Here is an 8904-nt window from a genome sequence, read left to right as displayed (position 1 = left end):
ATTTTTGCATCCTCACAGGGCTATATGGAAAGAGAGGGTTCTTTTGACAACAAAAAAATTCTCCCATTAAACATGCAGGAGAAATTCTACAACTATTACAAGCTGTCCACAAACCCAGGGAGGTTTCAGTCATATTTTGTAAAGGACACCTGAAGGGAGATTCACTTCCAGCCAAGGGAAATAGGTTTGCAGATTCAGCTGCTAAAGCTGCTGCCCATTTACCCCTGACCATGGCACATTTAATCTCCAAGCTCCCTGATTTTTATGCCCCTTCCTATAGTTCATAGGAAAAAAGCCCTTGCAGAAGAAAGAGGGTACATCCTTTCTCCTTCTGTCTGGCTTTAAAAACCGTCAAACCAACTCTTGATCCCACAGGCAAGTGAGTGGAAACTGATCTTTGGTTTCCATCAGGTGACATACATGGGAAGAAACACTCTTCAATCCCTAGTGAAATGCATTTTCATTGGTCACAAGCTGGGAGAAACAATAAGATAAGTCTGCCAGACCTGCCCAATTTGTGCCCAAGTAAATCCTGAGGATCTCTTCCTCTACTGAAGCCTGTTCAGAAAAGGGGCAAACACCTATGGAAAGAATGGCAAATAGACTCTTCTCAAATGCCCCCTTGCAGGGGATTTTCAAGCTGCTTTTGGTTTTGTTAACACCCTTACTAATTGGGTAGAAGTTTTTCTTTGCAGGACTGAGAATGCTCTGGAGGCATCAAGACACTTGCCTAGCTTCTTGCAGAAAAACAAATAGTCCAGTTTTTACTTCTCAGGTATTTCAGAGTACTCCTATAAGCACTCTGGAGAAAGAAGGGTAGAATTGTCTGCATCCTTCTTTCTCTCACTCTCACTCTTCTCTCTAATTTTTCTCACTCCAAAGATGAGAACTTTTGCTCCTAGCATTTTCTCTGCTACTTTTCTTGATTGTCATTCTATGGTCCCTGCCAGCAGTTAACTCCTTAGCATTCTATGGCCCCTGAGAGAAGGGAGTTCTGTGGGCAGTAGAGGTGTTCAGGAGTGTTGGGTGTGCCATCAACACCCCCAAGGTGGCCCACAGATGTGGCCTAATGCATTTTTTGCAAAGATCCCATTCCCAAATATCACCATCTCCTCTCTGGACGCCACCCCATTTGTACTAGCTACTCCCCACAGGGGAACTACTCTGACTCGCCTATTTCCTTGCTGGGAAAGATTTCATATTTACACATCACCACACCTCAGAGACAGTAGTTGTCACCGTGGCCCATAATGGCCATGTTTACATCCCTGATGTGGGGTCAATGACTTATACCACCAATACTGTTGGTGCAAGTGAGTGTGATCTCTCTCTCTCAAGCCTGCTGCAATATCACCTAGGCAACTTTTATTAGCTGCATAGGTGGGTAAAAGGCTAGATACACCTATGACTGTGCCCCTCCCCAAAGAATAACTGTAGGGTACCCATTGCAGGATTATCCTGGCAAGCTCGCTCACAGTGCTTGTACAGCTCCTCCTTTGAAGCTTCTCCATAACCTCTTGAAAACTAACATTCTGAATGATAGAATGTCATGTAACTACAATCATCCTTGGGGAAGAGCTACCAGGAGACTGCAACAGAACCTGACCTCAGGTACTATCTGTACATCTAAGGAATATGCTTTTCTCTGTAAAGTAAATTCTCTATTCTATTTCAAAGTTTCTAAGATTTCTGTTAAGAGGAATGACTCTCATTGGAACCCTCCCCTACCCATAATTCTCTCCATCCTATGTTTAATCCCTTTTAAGCACTATGGGTTGTGTATACTTTAGGCTACTTAAGTGCTTCCTTCACTGTATTTAATAACACTACCTCAAATACAGCCCCCACCTCCTCAAGGAGACAAGGGTGAGGATTTTGGGAAAATGTTCTTTGGTACTTAAAGAAAGGCGCAGGAATGCTAGTCCCCTGGGTGGGATATTTAAAACATGAAAACATACTTTACTGCCACAATCAATCAACTGGCCAATGAAACACCACAATCATTCTGAGAGATCCAAAAATCTTTGAACTCTCTTGCTAACATGGTTTTAGATAATTGAATGGCCTTAGAGTATCTCCTTGCCTCATGATACAATAAAAACTACATTCAACAAAAAAGCTAGGGGAAAATAGACCAAAAAGTAATTGGACTAAATAATCTCATCCTAAAGAATGAATGGATGAAACAGCAAATCATAGACACAATTAATAATTTCACCCAAGAGAATAACAACAATGAGACAACATGCCAAAATTTGTGGGATGCAGCTAAAGTGGTAATAAGGGGAAATTTTATGTCTCTAGAGACTTACTTAAATAAAATAGAGAAAGAGAAGATCAGTAAATTGGGTTTGCAACTTAAAAAGCTAGAAAAAAAAAAAGCAAATTAAAAACCCCCAATCAAATATTAAACTTGAACTTCTAAAATTAAAAGGAGAAATTAATAACATTGAAAGTAAAAAAAATTGAATTAATAAAAGTTGGTTTTGTGAAAAAAAGAAAAACAACAAAATAGATAAAAATTTGGTAAATTTGATTAGAAAAAGAAAAGAGGAAAATCAAATTGTTATTCTTAAAAATGAAAAGGGAGAACTTTCCACTAATAAAGAGTAAATTAGAGCAATAATTAGGAGCTACTTTGCCCAAATTTATGACAATAAATTTGATAACCTAAGTGAAATGGATGACTACCTTCAAAAATATAGGCTGCCCAGATTAACAGAGGAGGAAGTAAATAACTTAAATAGTTCCACTTTAGAAAAAGAAATAGAACAAGCTATTAATCAACTCCCTAAGAAAAAATCCCAGGACCAGATGGATTTATATGTGAATTCTACCAAACATTTAAAGAAGATTTAACTCCAATGCTATATAAACAATTTGAAAAAATAAGGATTGAAGGAGTCCTACCAAATTCCTTTTATGACACAGACATGGTACTGATACCTAAACCAGGTAGGTTGAAAACAGAGAACGAAAATTATGGATCAATCTCCTTAATGAATATTGATGAAAAAATCTTAAATAAAATATTAGCAAAAATATTGCAGAAAATCATACCCAGGATAATACACCATGACCAAGTAGGATTTATACCAGTAATGCAGGGCTGGTTCAATATTAGGAAAACTATTAGCATAATTGACTATATCAATAACCAAATTGACAAAAACCACATGATCAGAAAAAAGGATTTGATAAAATACAAAACCCATTCCTATGAAAAACACTTAAGAGTATAGGAATAAATGGACTTTTACTTAAAATGGTCAGGAGCAACTATTTAAAAACATCAGTAATCATCATATGTAATGGGGATATTTCACTATTTCAAAGTCTGATTCTTTTTGTACAGCAAAACAACTGTTTGGACATGTATACATATATTGTATTTAGTTTATAATTTAGCATATTTAACATGTATTGGTCAACCTGCCATCTTGGGGTGGGGGGGGGAAGAGAGGGAGGAGGGGAAAAATTGGAACAAAAGGTTTCACAATTGTCAATGCTGTAAAATTACCCATGCATATATCTTGTAAATAAAAAATATAATTAACATAAAAATAAAATAAAATAACTGCCGATAGTATAAAATATTTGGGAATCTATCTGCCAAGAGAAAGTCAGGAACTATATGAGCAACACTAAAAAACACTTTCCATACAAATTAAGTCAGATCTAAACAATGGGAAAAATATTAAGTGTTCTTCAATAGGTTGAGCAAATATAATAAAGATGACAATGCTACCTAAATGAATCTATTTATTTAGTGCTATATCAATCAGACTCCAAAAAAACTATTTTAATGACCTAGGAAAAATAAAAACAAAATTCATCTGGAAGAACAAAAGATCAAGAAAAAATCAAATGAAGGTGGCCTAGCTGTACCAGATCTAAAACCATATTATAAAGCAGTGGTCACCAAAGCTATTTGCTATTGGCTAAGAAATAGACTAGTTGATCAGTGGAATAGGTTAGGTTCACAGGACAAAATAGTCAATAAGTACAATAATCTAGTGTTGATAAACCTAAGTTTTTGGGATAAGAATTCACTTTTTTTGACAAATTTGCTAGGAAAATTGGAAACTAGTATAGCAGAAACTAGACATTGACCCACACTTAACGCTGTATAACAAGATAAGGTCAAAATGGGTTCATGATCTAGGCATAAAGAATAAGATTATAAATAAATCAGAGGAACATAGGATATTTTACCTCTCAGACCTGTGGAGGAGGAAGGAATTTGTGACCAAAGAAGAACTAGAGATCATTATTGATCACAAAATAGGAAATTTTAGGTATATCAAGTTAAAAATTTTTTTGCACAAACAAAACTAATGCAGACAAGATTAGAAGGGAAGCAATAAACTGGGAAAACATTTTTACAATCAAAGGTTCTAATAAAGGCCTCATTTTGCAAAATATAGAGAATTGACTCTGATTTATAAGAAATCAAGCCATTCTCCAATTGATAAGTGGTCAAAGGATATGAACAGACAATTTTCAGATGAAGAAATGGAAACTATTTGCCATAGGAAAAGATGCTCCAAATCATTATTGAGCAGAGAAATGTAAATTAAGACAACTCTGAGATACCACTACACACCTATCAGATTGGCTAGGATGACAAGAAAAGATAATGATGAGTATTGGAGAGGATGTGGGAAAAAGGGAGACTGATACATTGGTGGAGTTGTGACTACATCCAGTCATTCTGGAAATCAATTTGGAACTATGCTCAAAGATTATCAAACTGTGCATACCCTTGTTGTGCCACAGTTGTCTTTTAATGTCCTGACCTAGTTTCCCTAATTGTCCTATTCAGTTACTTTACCTCAGGTCATAATCATTCCCTTTTAATGTTAGGATAAAGGTTTTATATCTTACAACTTAGACTATACTTATTCCCTCTTAATGTTTGATGGGATAAAAGTCTTTATCCATTTTAGACATTAGAATATCAGGAGCCTCTTCAGTATCTCCCTCCATTAAGCCTGCCTACATTATGTCATAATCATCCTAGGTTCCTCCCCCCATTAAGTCTTCCCCATCCAGGTACCTCCCCCATTATGTTATTGTTTTTGTTCTATAAAAAATCCTGTATCTGGTATTCAGTGCTGGATTCTTTGAGAAGATAGTCTCATTCAGCCCTGGGATTAGCCATGAATCCATCAGTCCCAGTAAAACTCTCCATTTAATAAATTCTGTATTGAATACTCTCTAATCTCTGTCTTGCTCAGTTTGTCTGGCATTATACCCTTTGATCCAGCAATGTTATTACTGGGCTTATATTCCAAAGAAATTTTAAAGAAGGGAAAGGAGCAGTATGTGTATTTTGTGGCAGCCCTTTTTGTAAACTGGCTAGAAACTGGAAACTGAGTGGATGCCCATCAATTGGAGAATGGCTGAACAAATTGTGGTATATAAATATTATGGAATATCATTGTTCTGTAAGAAATGACCAGCAGGATGATTTCAGAAAGGCCTGGAAAGACTTACATGAACTGATGCTGAGTGAAATGAAAAGAACCAGGAGATCATTATATACTTCAACAAGAATACTATATGATGATCAATTCTGATGGACATGTCTCTCTTCAAAAATGAGATGAACCAAATCAGTTCCAATTGTTCAATAATGAAGAGAACCAGCTACACCCAGAGAAAGAACTATGGGAAATGAGTATGGAGCACAACATAGCATTTTCAATCCTTCTGTTTTTGTCTGCTTGCATTTTGGTTTTCCTTCTCAGGTTATTTTTACATTATTTCTAAATTTGATTTTTCTTGTGCAGCAAGTTAGCTGTATAAATATGTATATATATATATTGCATTAACATATACTTTAACATATTTAACATGTATTGGTCTACCTACCATCTAGGGGAAGGGGTAGGGGGAAGAAAGGGAAAAGTTGGACCAAAAAGTTTTGCAAAGGTCAATGCTGAAAAATTCCCCATGCATATGTCTTGTAAATAAAAAACTATTAATAAAAAAAAAAAAAAAAAAAGAGGAAGAGGAGGAGTTGCACACGACTTTAATGACTCAATAGTAAAATGTGCCAAATACTCTGCTAAGAGCTAAGGTTACAAAAAGAGAAAAGATAATGCCTCAAGCTTCTAAAGGAGTTTACAATCTAATGAGAAAGACAAGAAGTAAACAACATGAACAAAAAAGCTATATAAGAAAAATAGAAAATAATCAGAAGAGTGAAGTTTCTAGGAGTTGGTAAAATATTCCTGTAGAAAAAAGATACTTTAGTTGGGATCTGAAGGAAGCCAATAACGGATCAAAAGAAGAGGATGAATAAACATTCCAGGCATGAAGGGAAGCTAGGAAAATGCTCAGAGCTGAAAGATAGATTGTCTTCCTGGGTCTGCAAGAAGGTCATTATTATGATATTAAAGAGTATAATAATGAGTAAAGTGAGTAAAGGAGATTACAAAAGTAAAATTAGCACATAAAAAAACTCTGAATATCAAATCAGAGGACTTTGTAATTAATTATGGATTAAACTGGACTTCATTGGAGTTTGTTGAATGGGGAAGTTAAGTGATCTGGCCTGAAGCAGGCTACTGATATTATTCAAGTGTGAGTTGATGAGAGCTCCCAGCAGGGGGATGGTAAGAGATAGTAAGAGAAAAGAATTGCCTATTCAAGAAATATTGCCACATACTGGATATGGAGACTGAGATATAGGGAAAAGTTATGCATAACTTCAAGATTGCAAGTCTATGGAACAGGAAAGATAGTATTCCTTAACAAGAAGAGGGAAGTTAGAAGGGAAGGAGGATTTAAGTGGAAATATAATGAGTTCAGTTTTGGATATGTTGAATTTCAGGTGTTTACAACTAGACAATAGAGTGCTGGATGAGAAAATGTCTTCCTTATTTCCAAAATGATCTTAGACACTTATTATGTGACTTTGGATAATTCATTTAAACCTTGTTTGCCTCAGTTTCCTCATCTGTAAAATAAACTAGAGAAGGAAATGGCAAACCTATCTAGTATTTTTGCCAAGAAAACCTCAAATGGGGTCACAGAATAAAAGTGATTAAACAGGAATTGAACTTCTAATATGAGATATCTGAAAGGCAACTAGAGATGGGAGATTTGGGATCAGCAGAGAAGTTAATACAGGACAAGAAGCTTAGAAAATCATCAGCATAGAGAAGGTAATTAAACCCTCAAGAGCTGATGAGATCATCAAACAAGGAAATATATAAGGAAAAGAGAAGAGTGACCCTAAGGACAGAAATCTCTAGTACACCTATGGTTTGAGGGCATGATCCTGAATGAGGATCAAGCAAAGAAGACAGAGGAATGGTTGGAGAGGAAGAGAAGCAGGAGAAAATGGTATTCCAATAAACCTAGAGAGAAGAAAGTATCATGAAGAAAAAAATGATCAGTAGTATCAAACATTGCAGAGAACTCAAGAAGCATGAGGATTGAAAAAAGGCCATTTAACTTAGCAATTAAGAAATTACTGTTATCTTTGGAGAGAGCAGTTTCATTGAAAAGATGAGATCAGATCATATTGAAAAAGTTTTTAAAAAAAGTAATAGAAGAGAAAGTGAAAATATCTTTTGTAGAAATCTTTTCAAGGAGTTTAACAACAAAGGGCAGAAAAGAGATAGTAATATAGTTACCAGAGAGATCAAAATCAAGTGAGAGGGTTTTGAGGCTGGGGGGATATATCAGCATATTAGTAGGGAAAGAACTAATATACAGAGAGACATTAAATAGTAGCAGTGGTGAGAATTGAAATAATAGTCTATTGGAATAAAAAGAATGAAGCAGATTCATTTATATTAAGCTTGAATGGCTCAAAAAATTGTGGCATCTGAATGTAGTGGGATATTATTACTCTATAAAAAATGATAAATATGGGAATTAGTATATTCTGAAGAACAATTTGGAGCTATGTCCACAGGGTTATAAAACTATGTATACCCTTTGATGCAGCAATACCTTAAGAGGTCTGTATCCCAAAGAGATCAAAGAAGAGGGAAAAGAAAATATTTGTGCAAAAAAATACTTATGGCAGCTCTTTTTGTAGTTTCATGAAATTAGAAATTGAGGGGATGATCATCAATTAAGGAATGGTTGAACAAGTTGTGGCATTTGAATTGAGATAAAAAACAACTGTGCTATAAGAAAAGAAGAGTATGATAATTTCAGGGAGAGAAATGGGAAGACATATAAAATAAAGTAAACAGAACCAGGAAAAGATTGTTCACAGTAACAGTAAAACTGTTATCAACCATGAAAGATTCTCATTAATACTAGGGATGAGTAGTAATTGGAGGCTCTAAGCAGAGATGGATCAGCTCTTTTTATGGTCTGATTAACCTCTCTCTCTCCTTCCCCAAAGTAACCCAAGAGCAGGTTCCATAGTGAATGAATTCGCTACTCAATGCTGTATCAAAACAAAGTCTTTATTGATAGTAAAGGGATAGACAGGCATTTGGCCTCCAGAAAGGCCAAACTAACTGGCAAGGGGACGCCAGTTGGCGGGCACAAGGCAGGTGTAAACCTAATGCGAGGAAAACAATTTTAGAACTTCATTTTATACATAACTAGGGTCATAAAACAACATTTGCACAGAGATGTTATCCAAGAGGTTCCGGAGATATTTAAATAAGACAGGAATTTCTCTTAATCATTTATGTCTCAAGTTATCTCCTTTTAACCTCTCCCAAAATAAGAATTTTCCTGTTAATTATTTTTATCTTGAACTATCTTTTTTTTTTGACCTTATCATTAGGATCCAAGACAAGTCCAAATGCTCTATGGTGAAAAATATTATTTATCTTCGTAGTGAGAACTGATAAAATGAGTAAAAACTTGAAGTATACTTTATTATTTTCTTGTTTGTGTATGTGGGTGTCTACAACATGAATA

At 35.4% G+C, this 8904-nt stretch overlaps 1 long non-coding RNA gene across 1 annotated transcript in view; it reads left to right on the top strand.

Moving 5' to 3' along the window:
* Positions 1-1423: 1423 nt before the first annotated feature.
* The window catches only part of LOC141560717 (uncharacterized), a 34564-nt gene continuing 27083 nt past the window's right edge, over positions 1424-8904 (top strand). The window contains exon 1 of the long non-coding RNA XR_012487794.1: positions 1424-1611. This is a non-coding gene — a long non-coding RNA (uncharacterized LOC141560717). The remainder of the gene's footprint in view (positions 1612-8904) is intronic.

The sequence above is a fragment of the Sminthopsis crassicaudata genome, chromosome 3 (genome assembly GCF_048593235.1).
Source record: "Sminthopsis crassicaudata isolate SCR6 chromosome 3, ASM4859323v1, whole genome shotgun sequence".
NCBI classification, from domain to species: Eukaryota; Metazoa; Chordata; class Mammalia; order Dasyuromorphia; family Dasyuridae; genus Sminthopsis; species Sminthopsis crassicaudata.
The sequence above is the reverse complement of the archived record's forward strand: the minus strand, read 5'-3'. Positions and strand labels throughout refer to the sequence as shown.